Source organism: Apus apus, chromosome 9 (assembly GCF_020740795.1).
Source record: "Apus apus isolate bApuApu2 chromosome 9, bApuApu2.pri.cur, whole genome shotgun sequence".
Lineage (NCBI taxonomy): Eukaryota > Metazoa > Chordata > Aves > Apodiformes > Apodidae > Apus > Apus apus.
The window spans coordinates 6,585,181-6,601,908 of record NC_067290.1 but is presented as its reverse complement, the minus strand read 5'-3'; the positions used below and the strand labels follow the sequence as shown (position 1 = coordinate 6,601,908).

At 44.0% G+C, this 16,728-nt stretch overlaps 2 long non-coding RNA genes across 2 annotated transcripts in view; both read left to right on the top strand.

Moving 5' to 3' along the window:
• Window positions 1-290: 290 nt before the first annotated feature.
• Window positions 291-4,522, top strand: LOC127388287 (uncharacterized). Its single transcript, XR_007890350.1, has 3 exons — window positions 291-598; window positions 2,000-2,077; window positions 3,939-4,522. It is a non-coding gene; the product is annotated as an uncharacterized LOC127388287 (long non-coding RNA).
• A 6,386-nt stretch (window positions 4,523-10,908) lies between these two features.
• Window positions 10,909-16,728, top strand: part of LOC127388335 (uncharacterized) — a 40,065-nt gene continuing 34,245 nt past the window's right edge. Inside the window, exons 1-3 of the long non-coding RNA XR_007890359.1 lie at window positions 10,909-11,436; window positions 12,345-12,412; window positions 13,675-13,804. This is a non-coding gene — a long non-coding RNA (uncharacterized LOC127388335). The remainder of the gene's footprint in view (window positions 11,437-12,344; window positions 12,413-13,674; window positions 13,805-16,728) is intronic.

Sequence of the window (16,728 nt, the reverse complement as noted above, 5' to 3'; positions counted from 1 at the left end):
TTAACTAAAGAAGATTTCTTTCATTATTATAGGGATTTTTTGGGGGGTTTTGTTGTTTTCTTACTTTCTGGGTATTACTAGTTCGCACTTTATTTGCCTCAAAAGCATTTTCAGTTTCTGTTTTGGCATGTCAGGTTTTCAGAATGCCAGCAGTCAGCATTAATGGTCAAGCTAGTGTCTGCAGAGAAAAATGAAATCTAGTAGTGATCACTAGTAGTGAAGCCATGATGAATATTTAGGTTGGTGATTTGTTCTCTTTATCTCTTTTTTCATCCAGGGAGCTTGACTGCTGAATCACCTCAATGGAACTGCTATTCTTTTGTGTGTGTTACAAAAATCTCAGTTTCTAAAGTGTTTCCTGAAGTTGAGCCCCTGTGGTAATGTAACTTCTTCCACGTATTATGGTAGTTGTATTTCAGTAGGTCTGGAGGAGTCTCAGAGTGACAGCTCTTAATGCACTGAGGTAGCATCCTGTACTAACTGGGTGTGAATGTATAGACAAGCCTCTAATGCTGTTTTCTTTGTGTTTAGGAAGCAGATGCAGCAGTTTGAGTCAGGACTGAGCTGGAATTACAGCAATGGGTGACTCGATAAAGAGGTAAAAGGTGCAAATTCCTGCTCTGTCAGAGGGGTTGGACTAGATGATCTTTCGAGGTCCCTTCCAACCCCTAAGATTCTATGATTCTGTGAAATTCAGTAAAGGACCAAGGAAAGCTGCTGACTGGAGAAGGGTCAGGTCTAAAGTCACACTAAGGCAGTTGGGACCTTCATGGGTTGGCAGGGGGAGGATGGACCCCTCATAGAGACCACAGTCCCTCCCAGAGGAATAAGTAGGGGCAGAAGCTTCAATTACTCAAACATATTAAGCTGAGACAAAGGATGTTGCTGCTTGGGGGAGAGGGATTTTGGCTGTGGGGAGCACAGCTGACACTTCAGGGCAGCACTGGGAGCAGTGAGGAGCTTGGGGTTTAGGGACCTGCTTCATAGAGCAGTGCAAGCTGGAGTAAGCAGGGGAGGGATTGGTCAACTGTAAGAGCTCCTGAGGGTAGAAATGAAAATCATAATTGCAAATAGCAGGTGAAAGCAGTTGAAATTAATTAGGACTGCAGCATTGGTGAAGTTGCAGAAAGCTGCACACTGTGCTGTATGTAACCACCTGCTGATTAGCACAATCTCTTTGTTCGTCCACCATTCCTTGAGGCAAACCATAGCCCCTCTGCTTGAGGAGTCAGAGGAACAACTGGATTTTGGCCTCAGAGAGAAATCCTTGTTAACATGAACAAGTATAACATCCATGGTGCTTATTCTATGCTTTTCATATGCTTATTGGCTGCTAGTTTAGCATTTTACAAGTGAGGCCGAGAAGAGATTATATTCTTTTCTCTTTTTGTGTTTTTGTTGTGGTTTTTTTTTCCCCCTACGAATTTATTCTTCATGTCCCTGCAGAAACCAAGTTTCCCCCCTATTGTTCTTGTTATTGGCATTATACATAGCTAAAACAATTCAAGAGAGTATTTTTCCTAGTTAGGCAGAGCAGAGACACAATATACCATAGGCACATCTGTCAATGTGATGCCCCTGCCTGTCTTTATTTTCTCACTTTGCTTGTGGTCCATTTAAAATTAGATTACGACTGATTGGTTCCTGCTTTCAAACTACTTTGCACAACACTCCATCCACAGGCATAAAAACCAAAACTGAGGCGACTGGAAAGCCTAAGGGATCAATTTCAAATATCACGGTGTAATAAAAACTGTATTTCCTTAATTTTTTATTGATTCAGCACTCATTCTCCTGTAATGCTGCTGTGGTAATATTAAAACTCAGTGACTGGCAGTGGCATCCCATAGAAGTGATTTAAATAGCAGTACAATGGAAGAAGGCAGGCTTTGCTTTTGCAACAATTTTGCTCAAGCTGGCCCAGAGGATCTCCCTCGCAGGAAGGGAACAGACTGTGCATGTTTTCCTCCTTGAAATATGTAGTTTGTATTTCTTCCAGCCCTGTACTATGCCTGTGAAGATAATGGGATGCCTGCTGTTGGCACCACTGGGGGCAGCCTGCAGCCTTTACAAGCAAGTAAGAATATTTAGGTTCTAGATGGGAAGGGGTTATTTGAGTAGGGTATGGAACTGATTGTTCAAATGCAACCCCCAGACTATTCTTCATGTGATCTACAATACAAAACAAATGAAAAGAGCAATCCTGTGAAATGGAAGGAATTTGGCTGCTTAATGATCACAAAATGTGTCTCACAACCAGGTGGGAATGTCAAAGGATCTTATGAGGTTTAAATTCACAGGACCAGTCAGTGAAGTGGGAGCTGGACATGGGAGTCTCTCAAAGTGCCTGGGAGTCCTTGACTGCCCATAGAAAATGAGATGGAGATTTTGTTACGTGCTGTGAACCTCCTGAGTCTGCAACACAGCACTGATGAGAGGTGTTTCTGAGTCTCTGCTGCCCGCGAGACATTTGGTTGGGGAAGCAGGGTATTCACAGCACTCTGGCATGTGTTTCTGCTCCCTGTGGGCATGCACAAATAAAGGAGAATGCTAAAAATGAAATAAAACTTGAAAGTAGATCTATGAGAGCTCCAGGGGCTGCTGGATAGTAACTGGTTTGTCTGTCAAGACAGGTTAATCTGCTCTCATAAGCATCCCAGAACTATAAAAAAGCCATGGCTCAGAGCCCATTTCTGTACTGGGAAAATATTAATGGCAATAGTCTCCTGCAGGAGTTCCCAAGGTCTGGCAGAGACAATATTTCATGTTGGGGTAGGTATAAATCTCCCAGGTGTTTGTGGACCAAAACTTGAAAACAAAAGCTGGGAAAAGTTTGATCAAAACTGTTCCAGCTGAGATGAGCTAAGCAGGACAATTCACAGAAACTAAACTGTGATTAATGGGCAGGTCTGAAGTAACCCCAAACCATTCAGTGGTGATTTGTAGAAGAGGACTGTGGCGGAGCCTCTGCAGGGGCTGGGTGCTAGGGGCAAAGCTGAAGGTCCTCTCCCTCGGCTCAGCCTGATTAAAAAGCAAATCAAGCCCAGCCTTGAAAAAAACCCCAGAAGCTGAGGTCTGGTCCAAAGCCAGAATCTCTGCACCCTAGAGGGGAAATGACACTGGCCTTGACACTAAGTGGACGTTTCATTTGCTTTGCAAACTCTGTGCTTGTTGTTGATATCAGCTACTAATTAAAAGAGTGACAAAAAGGTGGCTCAGACCTCTGCTGATTGGCATAAACAGGCCTTTGAGAAGCAGAGGCACACAAGCATCTTTGCCTGGTTGCAGGGTGGGTGGGAGCTGGCAGCACTGGCAGCTCGGGCAGGAGCAGCAGCTGGGGGGGGACACAGGCCTGCAGCCCCCACCAGCCTCCACCACACCAGGGCCCAGGGAGGGATGAGTGCCACTTCCCATCATTGCTTCCCAAACCAGAGGGTTGGTTTCTCTGGACTTGTTGACTGCAGTCAGGCAGTGGTATTGTTTGGGTGTGATACTGAGTGAATATTGAGTGTGCCTCTAAGATAAAGTCATTATTTAGGAGCTCATTAAAGTACTGGCTTTGAAAAAATTTCCTGCTTCTAATATCCTCTTCCATCACTGTGTCAGGGATGGGAGCTGGTTTCAAGAAAGGGCTATGTGCTCTGCAGCTCCCTTCTCTTACCTGTGGGCTGCTGGGACCAGGGCTGGGATGAATCTTTTTTAAGCCTAGAGCTAAGAAAGTGCCAGGTGTTAGCATGAGCTGCAAACTGCCAAGTAATTCTGGCAAAGTCCCAGGACCCTCATTTCCAGAAAAGACCCTGAGGCTATTTTCTCTTCCTCCTTTCGCACTGGGGTATTGCCCCCTGCCCTGAAAACAAGCTTCTCCCTCTTAGTTTCCCACCCCACTTCTCCCTTTCTCTCCTTGCACTCCTGAGATTTACCTCTCGCTGTACCTGCAGGATTTGCATCAGGAGGGGAGAGAGCAGCCCCCACTGTTCCCATCCTTCACTATCCTGTGTGCTGGGAGACAGCTGGAGTCCCGGGAGACACTGTGGACCCCGTCCCATGGGAGGAACACCTCTGAGCCTGCAAGCTGGGGAGCAGCATGGGGGTGCCCACTTTCAGCTGCTTGAGAGTAACTTCAGAAAGGTCAGACAGGAGTCACTGGACTTCATCAGCATGAAGTGCTTTCTTGCATCCCTATTGTGGTTTCCTGGACACTGTCAGCATGATTGCTGTGCTGGCAGACAGCAAGGTTCCCATCCTGGCAGGATTCAGGACAGCAAATGTTTGTGCTGGAGAGTCTATCTGCAGCCCACCTTTCCTCCAGACGGTGTGTGAAGGCCTGCTGGAGCTTAAATAAATAGTAATTTGCAATAATGACATTTAATCCTCTTCAAACCATAATTTACACTATCAGACTATTATAATAATATTTGATCTACAGTTTGTAATGCTTTATTGTTATCCCATTACAGGGAGTTTTGCTGGCACTGCATATTGTCTATTTCTCTTACGAATGTTCTACAGAAACCTTATTAATTATTAGTCTCATAAAACACCTGTTAATGTTACAATTTTAATAAATCTCCTCCTTAATTAAATTAGGTGGTCCTGATAGTAATCCTCTAATGTCCACTGCCTTTCTGTTCTCATCACAGTCTGATTGTAGAGTGGGAAGAAGTGCTCAATTATAATTGATGTAGGCCATAATTCAGAACCAAATTATAACATATAAAGCCATATGATCATTGAGGAATATAATAGATCTCCACACTAAAGTGTCATTTGGATTGATTAGTGCTGTTTCTAGAGCCCTGTTAAAGGTGAGAAAAGGCTTAATTCAAAAGGATCTTTTTTTGCTTTTTTTTTTGTCTTTTTGTCTTAAATTCACGTACTCTATTTCCTTCTTGATGTGCAGCATCTAATCCAGCTTCTTGGGTGTAGTGTTCACAACACCTACTTTCCCACTTGTGTATCAGTTCTAAAGCTGACCTTTTTTATGTTATAAAGGCAGACTACATGATGATTTTATTTAATGATTTAATAAAACTTTTTCCTCCTGAGATAGGTGCAAGAAATCTTGCTGATATATTACTGCAGCTACCCAAGCGTGAAAGTACAGTTATATATGATACAGCAATACTATAACTGTAAGCAAAAAAATAAAAGTATATCAGAAGCTGGAAAGTTGATTAAGCTCCAGGAAGGTTTCCTGCACTGGAGCAAACAGGCTGCTTGCTGGGTCTATGTCGCTTCCTCTCTGTTAGGGATTATCTTGGGAAAAACACGTCCTGCAGACCATGCTGGTGCTCACCCAGATCCTGTCCCCATGTGGGATCTGAGCACCTCTCAGCCTTGACTGCTTCTTTTCAGCTTTGTAAGTAGAGATTGTATCCTGTGATTTATAGGATCATGAGGATCTCTCATCTTGCAGGAAACTGTGCAGCAAAGAGCGGAGCTTTCCCAGGACCATGGTAAGAACCTGGCTCTCAGCTCTCTAGACCTTTTCTGCTCCTGGGGAAAGCTTCTGTTTTACACCACTTTAGTGCCTGCCTCCCCTCCCACCATACTAATTTTCCTTCCCTATGACATTTCTTGCCCAGGAAAGCAATGTAGCAAAATGTTATGTGTGGTTTTAACAAATTTTAATATAATTTAGAAGCTCAAGTTGCTATGAATCCTCTTTGTGGTCTTCCCTTGTGCATGCCTTCTTCCTCCCCTCCTAGTCCTTGCTGTTGCTTGTGGCTTTCTGTATCTGACCCTTATGAACACATTTGAATGCTATTGACTTATTCTTGTCCTGTTTCATGAGGTGCACCCCACCTCTCCCCAGTAACCCTCATTGCTCAAAGAGGATCCCATGGTTGCAATTGCTGCATCATTTGTGAATCAACTGAAAGGGTGCCACAGCTACTTTGTAGGTTATCTGACCCTCTAAAAAAACAACAACAATGCAAATCTTTGCTTTCTTCCTTTTAAAACGGAATCACACACACACACAATGTTTTAAAGAAAAAAAGCTGCAAGTGTCATTTGGAAGATGTTGAAATGAAATATTTTGACTTTTAAAAAATGAAGCATTTTGGTGTGTTTGGATTGTGTACCTCATGTATTCCCACAGTGGAAATACTTTATCAGTTTTTTTTTCCACATTAGCTCATAGCTGGCTGAAGCTGTGTTGTTCAGGTGCCTCTGCAGTATCATCTATGGTTGCTCATTTGTTTAGTCCCAGATCCATTGGTTTCGGGGTTCCCATTCCTGCCCCACGTGTATCCAGACTAGATGCCCTTTCAGGCAGTGACTGAGTAGGGACAGAAGATGAGGACTTCGATTTCAAGTAATTGAAACCAAGAAATCAATGGAAAGCAGCTGTGGAATTTGGACTACCAAAGGGAGAAGGCGCAGCATAGTAACTTGCAAGTGATCGAAAAGCCCTATGAACAAAATGAGGTGCTGGTGCAGTGTGCCTAACCAAATTGCACATCATTCTCTAGCATTTTTCTACTGCCTGAACTGCAGCCCTGGCTTGTTGCAGGCCTGCAGGAGTTTGAGGAGCAGATTCTGCAGCCGAGGTTTGCAATGAGGCGTTAGCTCCCTGTGCGCACGGTGGATCTTCCTGTGGGAAAGAGACGGTGCCTGTTTCTCTGTCCCCTCCCGACACCGAGCGGAAGATCCTCCATTCACTTGTGCACAATGTGATAATTGACAGTGAGTTTCCTGGAGCTGAATACTGCCTGCCCGAGGTCAGCATCTGCTCTTCCATCTTGCCTTCCTTTCACATCTGAGATGAACTCCCAGCATAAGGTGATCTAGGGAATCCTCCAAGTTGATGAGCCTTTTTGTTGCTAAGAGACGGCTTCTGGAAGAGCAGCAGTCATTAGCTTGTTGGGAGTGGATAAGGAACTGTGAATGAAAATAATTTGAAAACACTTCTACCTTCATACATTAATTGCAAAGAGAGGGAAACTATCTTGAAATCCGGGGTGTTCTGGTTACTCTTGGAGCATGGCCATTCTAATGGATTGTTTGGATGTTTCACAGTGGGGCTGCAACTGTAAGTATTGCTGTCCTCCTACTCTCTTTTGGGGTACATTTAACCCAGGCAAAGAGTAGCAGAGCTCAGAGTCTGCTCAATCCTGTCCTTGCTCTCCACTCGTTGCAAAAAGACACTGAGAGACTATTACCTGGTTAAATGTGGTGATGTTCAGCAGCGGTGTGTGGCCTTACCAAGCTTTGGAAGTGTGTCTGCTGAGCTGTGTTCCTACTAGAGGGAAATGATGCAGTAGGATATAATGTGATGATTCGCTCTCTTTGCAAGAAACAGTGTATGACTTCTGCCTCAGGAGGCCTGATCCTGCCCAGCACCACTTTCCTGGCCAGGAGGGTGCCCCTTGGTCAGTGCAGCATGCTCTCCCTGCCTACACTTCTGTGGTGTTTTAGTGACTGTCTCAGCTGCCCGTTTCTGGGGTGAAGGCTTTGGGAGGGCTGTCTCCACCCTGGTGGTGTGCTGTGCCCCAGGACAGTGCAGAGGACAGCTCTGCTGTGCAGGGAAATGCTGTTCCTGCATCCAGCACGAAGACAGTCACTCACTGCACGTTAGCAGGTGGTAGTGAAAAAATTATGTATGATTTCTCTCTGTTGAGATTGAACAGAAATACCATTCTGCAAGAGAAGTGGGCCTCAACAGAGCTGAATGGCTTGAAGAATGGGTCCTATCAAGGCTGATAATCTTCCCCAGCGATAACGCAGTGGATTATACAGCGATTGGATGTTGAGAGTACACTGACCTTAATCTCCCTTAACTTTGGTTTTCTCTCCCATCTGATAATAATGGAGAAAGTATAACATGTGCCATAGAAGATTACACACATCCTGCCACACTTTGCAGATGGCTGATAGAAAAATCAGAGACAATGCTAAAATAATTAAAAAGCCCACAAAAATAAGCCAGTGTATTCAGCTCCTTTTGTGAGGCTGTGGCTAAGGAAACTGAGCCAGCCAGCCTGAAATGCACAATATCAATGTAAGTCGATCTTATTAAGATTCTGTGTGGCTGTTAAAGCATCCTCAGCCGTTGCTTCCAGCTTAGTGTCACTGCTAATGGGGAAGAGACAGAGATTAGTTTAGGCTACTTTGAGACACCACAGATATACGGGGAAGGCATCCTCTGTTGCTTGAACTTGTATTTCACTGACCTGCTATGTGGTGAGTGGAGTGCCAAAAATACAGAAGAGTTGGCACATAAAATCCATGTCTACTCTATCTACTCTGTCAAGGCTAAGAAAAAAAAGTCCGGAATGAGCCTTGGAGAGTCAACAAATCACTAAAACAGCAGCTAAAAGAGGAAGTTCAGCACGAGTTCAAGTCATTAATATTCTCTCTAATGTATGCTCTGCAGACCAGTGGGCTGAGCGTGATCCTGGCGAGCGGAAGGATGTATGTGAACTTGTATGCCAGTAGAAAATGGACAAGGTTGATGTGACTGACCTTCAGTGTTGAAGCCTGATTGTTCCTGCCATTCGAGATGGCTATGCGGGAAGAAAAGGTCAGTGATGCACCTCTGAGCTGGAGGTGGTGAGATATCAGCTTTCTGCACAGCTTTCTTGGGCAAATCCCCAACTACGTGCAGAGGAGTGTGGCATATTTATGACTTGGACTTTTGCTGGTACTAGCATGAGGTCCCAATGAGGAAGGCAACTGGGTAAAGGAGTGGCTGTGATGGTGTCCAAACACAGATCGTTCATTTAGAAAACACCTTTCTTAATGGTAATATTTGGCTAAAAAACAGACAAGGCCTATGACTAGTGAATATGTTCCTTTTATGGTCTTCTACACAGACAGTGTGGAAAAATAAATAGGAGACTTAAACCTGCACTGGCTACCTTACCCACATTTCTCATCACCTCCAATGGGTGTTTTGCTCAGGAAGTGCAAAATAGAGCTGGTAACTATATTTCCATTTCTTCAATAGTTCTGAGATTGAAAACGATAGAGACTGGGCACAAGAAAAAACAGGGACATCTCATATCCATGTGTCGCTTCATTAAACATCTGAAAATGGCAATGAAAAAGCAGAGATTGCAGAATGAGATTTCCAGACAGCAGGATGATAACATAAAAGACTCTGTTCTCTGCTTGTACAATACACATGTGGTCAGAAAAATAAAGGCAGCAAACTATCTTACTATATAATAGACAAGGATTTTCATAGCTGCTATTTTGGATGCATGGATAGTAGAAATCTGCTTTACACAAGAGAGTCCCTTGTTAACTTCGGGTGTGTGATATGTGAATGTAAAACCGAGATAAAAAAAATCACGTGGTTTCATCCTTCTCCTTGTCAGGAAATATTTGCATTTAGAAGTAGCATTGAGTAGCTAAGGAATATATGACAAAATACTGTAAAGCTAACTGACATGGTATGCAAGAAAATTAGTATTGCTGGTTTAGATAGAAAAGATTTGATCAATCTTTGCCCCTTCAATATGGGGGAAGAATTGATTAGACCACAAATTCCTGTCAAGCTGCCTGAAGGCACAGTGGTTGCTGGAGGAAAGGTTGGTCTTCTCTACTTTCAGAGGTGTCAGGTGGCTGTGAGCAGCAAAACAATCCTCCTGTTTTCAGATCCATCTTTTGAAAGTTGTAGCATGAAACATCTCATCCCTTCCCTTCTGAGTGGTCTTGCTGGTCCTAAATATGGAGGCTTCTGCTCTCACTGTGTTTCTGCAGTGATGTTTTGGAGGAGAGCTTGAATTTGCATTCCCGTCAGAAAGGAAAAGGGAGTGAAAATATTTTGCCCCAAACAAAATTCAGATCACTGATTCCAACCTGTCGAGTCCATTTATGGCTCGAAATACATTTCCCTGACCACTTCCATCTATGTAGTTTAGCTTTTAAAAACTGGTATTAAATCAGGGTAAATAATTCAAATGCTGGGGATAGCCAGACTCTCAGCCAACATTACAGAAAACTTGGTACTGCTGCCACAGGGATTGACTGTGCAGCTGTAGAAGGTGGAAAGCTTTCAGCAGCATCTGTAAGCCCATCTCTGCCACAGGAGAACCACGTGCAAATGGCAGTGTGTTGGCATCTTGCTGTAAGAACTGTTTAAACCATCATCCTTGCCATGCTGGCATTGTTCCCGGAGCAGGAGTCACCTGGCCTCCACCCTCACCTCATGGCCTCCACTCTGGGCAGCTCCCTGCCACAGCTCATCACCCTGCTGCTAGCAAACAAACTCCTGTGAAACTCTGAAAGCTGCCTCACCTCTCAGGAGCAGAGGTAAGAGCAAGCTTTGAACCTGGCGTGGAGGCCACCCAAGCCTTGCCTATGCACGGATGACTTGTCTTTCAGCTTAGCTCAGCTCCCCATCCCCTGGCATCACCCTCATGGTCCCTGAGCCCATCTTTTTTTTTTTTTTTTAAGAAAAAAAGGGATATATGCTTTAGCTTGTACTAGCTGGTGCTGTTAAGTCCTGAGGCAGGCGATGAAAGCTGCAATCCCAGCTGTGTCTGCACATCAGGCCAGCTGCCGTACGCTGTGCTCCTGCCTGGTGGCCCTTCGTGCCGCTGTGATCTGCTGCCATTAATTGCACTAATCTCCTGAGGCACATCTACAAACCTGCTTAAATAACTCACTGGGGAGGCCCTGAGCTCCTGCCATCCTTTTGCATCCCCCTGAGTGGCTGAGCACCCAAACCACATGGAGCAGACTGGCCAGGAGGAGCCCAGCCAGCACCTGCAGCTCAGGTTTGTGGCCACCCAAATCGGTCCAGGTGGGCTGCTGCAAATGTTTGGGCTCATCCTTGATAGCTCTCATATACTCTCTTACAATTGTTCTCAAGGGTTTTGCCTTTTCACTTTGACTGTTAAATGGACTTTTTAATTAGTTTTTTGATGCCTTTGTATCTGTGCAGCATTTCACAAGTTGCGTGGCTCCCTGCACACCTTTGGTTGGCTCTGTAATTGTAGTGATGGGATTCACCAGGAGCTGCCAGCCTTGCCAACACATCCCTGCTGGTGGTACCCAGGCTGTGTGCTCCAGGCACTGAAGGCACTTTGGATGAGAGCAGGAAGGCAATGATGAACATCTCAATCCTTGCACCAGCATCCAACCTAAAAGCCCAGGGCTGCTGCTGGAAAGTAGCACGTATTGCAGCGACAGCAGAGCCTGCAGCCTCTGGAGTCCAGATGGATTAGAGCCTAAAGAGAGAGCTGAGCTCCCTAATGGACACACGCCGTGTTTTCAAGCATCTGTGCATCTTTTCCTGATTGTCTGCTGTTAAGCCCTCGTTTCAGGCAGCGCTGGGCTCTCTGCTGCATGCCAGCAACAGCTCTTCCAAACTTCCTTGATTGTGTCTCTGCCTGTTGCTCGCGCTCGCGATGGAATGGAAGGCAGCAAGAGTGACGGAGTTGAAATGAGCAGCGAGAGGAACCTGAGCTGAATTTTGGGAAGGTAATTAGTGTTGCCGGTGGCTCCGAGCAGAGTAAGGGGTTTTGCTTTCTTCTATTATCCACACGGCACTGGGGGAACACTGGGCAACTCCCTCCTGATCCTTCTCTAATTAAAAGGTTTTTCTGGGTAAGGACTGGAATATATTAAGAAGTGATAAGTGAAACACTGTGAGTTCCCCCCTCTGTGCTCGTGCTGCAGCAGGAAATAGATTCTGCATCTCCCGGCAAGGCTGACGAAGGAACTGCTCCTTTCCCGTGGCAGACAGGAGTGTTTGGGGTTTCCAGCAGCCACCAGTTCCCCTCAGCAGGCGAGGAGGCCGAGGCTGGGTTTTTTGTACTTGAGCACGGGACACAGGAGCTGTCCCCCAAGTAGAGGTGGAATAACTGCACTGACCATGGTAGGGCTCTGCTGGTGTTAGGCCAGGAGAGGAAAGCCAAGGAATCACCTTCTTTCAGCAATAGCAGGAAGACTCAAAACGCAATAGCAGAGCTGCTTAAAGCAGTTGTCACAGCCCCTGGGCTGCACTGGCCTCTTTCCCAGCTCAGGCTTCCACCTGACACCTTCCTCCCTGCACCCTGAGGGCAGCTGGGGACAAGCGGGGTGGGTAAGGGCAGAGACTAGCAGCCCAGAGGGATGGAGCAGGATGACAGTGCAGCCCTCGAAGCCCTGAGATACCACAGCCTTGCTGAGATGGCTACAGGAGACCATCCAGAGGGGTTAACCTGGAGGTAGAACCCGCTGCTCCCAGCTCACCTCCTCTGTGCTGGTGAATAACTCATGCACTGAAACAAATCATTCACAGGCAAAAAAGGAAATGCTTCAGGTTGATCCTAAGGGATTTTTTGGAAGTTTTCTGTGAAAATCAATATTTTTTAACTTTTTTTTTTTTTTTTTTTTTTTTTTTTAAGGGCTTGGTTAGAGTGAAATGGAAAAGGAAGGCTCTTTTCCTGTGGCCTGGAGTCAGTGTTTAAAAAATGTAAGTGAGAAACAGTTTAAAAATAAAATTAAAAGCTACCCCTCAATAGTAAAAGAATGTAAAATTTTTTTTAGGTTTAAAGTTCAGGTTTTTAAACTGCTCAAAACAACTCAGCAGTTCAATAATATTTCAAAGTACTTGAGGGAATCCAAATCTCTGTTCTAGAGAAAAAGCTTTCTTTCCAAAAAAGTTCAATAAACTCTCCATAATCATCACCTCCTGTTCTGTCCCTGCAGCATGCGGGGTGGTTTGTTTCTATCCTTCTGATAGATTTTTTTTTTCCTTAAATTTTAATAAGTAAAAGTCATGCATAGTGTAAACACACAAAAAAGCACACATCCTACTGACTTTTCAGAGATAAGTATTTTAAATCCAGTCTTTTCCAAAGCTCCAGACATGCATTATTTACAATGGAGAATAATAATGTAACAAAGCTGTATTATATTAAAATTATTCCATAAAATATTAGGATTATAATTTTTTGTAGCTTGACTTAAGGTTCACAATTTATATAAAACAATATGAATTATTTTCTGTTACAAAAAATTATTCATTGTGGGCTCTGAACATTACAGTTATTAATCTTTCTATTTAAATGCAAATTTTCCCTTTCAACAAAGAGCTAAAGATACTTTTTATACAACTAATAAAACACAACTTTGATCTTCTGATCCCAGGGAGATAGCTTTCTCAGTTGTGTTTGGGGTGTCTCTACCAGAACATGGTGTTCCTTTACAGCAAAGATGCTTACTTCATAAATATATTGAAAGTTATTCCCTCTTAAGGATGAAATATACATTTGCACAGCAAGGTGTGACTTGGGCAATCCTTAGCTGCTTTGTTTTTATAATAAGAGAAATGAGCTAAAGAGAGTAGTGTCCTTTGTGTGGGCATCTGCTCTGCCTGCTACACTGGAGTGTAATTTATCCTCAGAAAATCTTGCTTTGTGGCCCTGTGGGTTTGCTGCTTTGAGAAATTTTAAACAAGATTTCTTTGAGCAGCTGGTGTCAGCACGGGTGGAGCTGGTAGGGTGGCTTTGCCAGGGGAGTCAGATGGGCTGGTCAGAAATGTTTCATCCAGCCGTGAAGCAATGACTGAAGAAATGTCAGGCTCCCCGATCACTACAGTATCTGTGCTGTTAAGAAACTTCAGAAAGCTTCATGGCACCCCCAAAATCACCAGAAAATTAAGGGGCATGGGAGCAGTTTGCTCTGTGTAAGTGTCAGAGACACTGTCTAAACTCTCACTCTTCCCATCTGCAGAAGGGAGTGGAAGAGACCCCATTGGACTACAAGGAGACTTTCAGTGTCTGACCCCTGGGAGCTGCCTTCAGCCCATGCTTCTGCAGGTTTTGCCATAAGTGAGAGAATGTGACCATGCTCAAGAAGAGAGGTAAGTCCTCACTATCTGGCAGGACAGATCTGTCTTGAAGCAGAAATCAAAGTTGTTTATGTGATTTCAGGCTAGTTTCTACCAATTCTTGTTCTGAGAAATACTGCTATTACCCTGGGCATCTCCAAGGACAGCTTCCTTAATAAAGTCGACAGTGTCAGACTTTGAGTTGCCAGTATTATCAAAGGAAGATGAAAACTATGCTGCACCTCTCTCTTTCATCCTTACACGAGCACAGACTTCCCATTCCACTTTTTGAAAGGTTCCCGATGGTCTCCCAGGGTCCTGTACTGGCCAGTGGAGCATGTTGGCCTCTGTTTGCTGGCCACCTCTTGGTCTCCCTTGTTAGTTTTGGTCTGACTAACTCCAGGTGGGAGCTTGGCTGCTTCAGCCAGTGGAAACATGGGTAATTGAAAAGGGTAAAGCAGCGAGCGGTGTTATAATTAACTGGCTGTATTAGGCATTTTACAATTCTGACACCTCGCAAGAGTGGAAGTTTAATGAGAATGGAGAGAGGCTCAAAAGCAATCCATTTTCCTGGTAAAAATTGTAATGAAGGTGTGAAATGATGCACAGCTAACTAAACCTGTCTGTAATAGCCTCTCTGTTATAATGTAGTGATCTGACAGACATTAGAAAAAACAGTGCTCATGTATATATATATAATATAAATACCTTATACTAATGTAAATGTAATGTGCTAATGTAAGGTATAATACAGCTAGACTGGATGTGCCACGTGTAAGTCAGGTCCCTAGATGTGTAAAGAACAGATGATCTTTGAACAAAAATGCTCATTTGCAATGTCAAGATGAGAGCAATCCAAAGAACACCCCATAGAAAAGTGTCCTGGAAAGAACATTCAGGTGGAGCTTGTGGTGCTGTGAACATCTGCACCAGAGCCAGCTTGGATATGGCACATAGTGCTTCTGCAACCCAGGTGCACTGGCACAACCTTCTCACTGCAGCCCTAAGTGTGATGGATTCCTTGCAGCTCTGCCATGGAGTGGCAGAAAGTTGTTGCAAAAGTATTTTCTGCTGAGTTGCTTCAGAATAGCCTGTGTCTCTGATTATTCCTTTAAAATTCAGCAGTCGAAGCTGTAAACAGAGTGTACTTTGCACAGCAGAACCCTTTAGTCTGTCACTGAGACTGCATCTCTTTGACTTCATTTGCAAGTAATGCACTGGATGAGAGTGTGTTTGGAGGGAGGTGGGATGAGGATGACACACGTCACGCAGCTTCTGGTGGCACTTGGGAGCGAGCAGCCCTCTAAGGATATTTTTGGAAATGCATGCTTTTCTTTGGGATCTTATGTCCCCCAGACTTCGCCTTCAGAGAGTTTTAGCTTCCAGCCCTGCTGGGTTTTACTATGGGCTGGGAAGGAACTGGGTGCCTGTTTAGCCCATGCCCCACAGGAGTAGGGATGCTGTGCCTCTCCACAGCACCCAGCTGGTGGGACATGTGGTCAGGAGGTCATTTCTGCCCACAAAATGTCCCAGAGCTGTCCCCAGCATGGAGCACAGAGGAGTGCTCCAGGTGTATTGGACTCAAAGGGGCAAGAGGGGTCAATGCTCAGAGGTCTAATGGTTCCCATGCTGCAGCCTAAACACATTCCCCTGGTTTCTGGCAGACGTGCCTGGCAGTTCCCATCCTGTGCAGCTCTTGTTCCAGTTTGATCTCAGAGAGAGCTTTTTCTGGCTGACCTGAGTTACCTTTTCCTTTTTTAAATGTATTATTTGTAGGACTGATATAAATGTCAAACACACAGATAAAGAATAAAAAAGGAGATAAACACATTCTTAATTGTAATCATTATCTAAATACCTGAGCCCATAAATTCCAACTCATGTAATTAATTTTAAAGTTCCCTTTACTTGTCAGGACTTGCATGAGTGTGCCTGAGCTTTGGCATAGCTGCTTGCAGGATAGAGCCCTGATTTCTAAACTACATGTGTTTTGCATGTGGCATATGGTGAGGGTGCAGGAAGCATAATTGTGGAGCATTAATGTTGGCTCTCCTGCAGGGAGTATCACATTCCAAAGGGTGACTCCTTTCAGTAACATCAAGATCCTATAGGAAAAGAGCTTCTTTTAAAGATATCAACCACATGATTTATGGTAAATAACACTTGTATTTCCATACTACGTGTTTCTGTTCTAGAGGCTTGCCCTTGTTGGTGCTCAAATTTGTTTTTGTTTAGCATGTCGCAGGACTTGGAGCAATACAGTTTAGGCAAAGTGTGTGGGAAGACTATGTAAACAGCAGGCAAGCTTTTTGTATACTCTGTGCATCCTCTCTAGTATATTTGAATGATCCAGCTATGCAGTTAAAACACACTCATTAATACAAGTTAATACAAAGACCGAGTCATTTTATGGGAGCACTTAAGTTACATTTGTACGAAGAGAACAAGAGGATCCCCTGAGACCCTGTTGTACAAATAATGAGGGACAGAAGTTCAATTAGTGAAAGCAAGGAAAAGTGAGACAAGAACCATGCAGATGACTCAGGAGGTATATTACTTTGTATAATATACTGTTTCTTATACATTAAAAGGCTTCATTGAGGAATTAATTAGCTGGTTTTCTGATGGCAGTTTTCTAAACTGGGCTTGTCAGAATTTTCTTGCAGTGTTCTGACTCGAGATAGAAAAAGTTGATTCCTTAATTGTAAATTGATAGAGGTGTCACTTTGATACTTCCATTTACTTTTTTCATTACAGGAAGAGCAGAAATTGTCCAGAATTATTTTTTCATTTTGTGCTCCCCTGAGACTCCAACAACAACCGTGATATTTTTTGTCCTTATTAATTTAGATTAATATTTTCTGAGCAGCAATATATAGAAACGTGAGCCTCAACAGCTGGCCAGAAAGTAAAGAAGGAAAGAATTGAGTTTAAAGAAATAAACCAAATCCTTATCC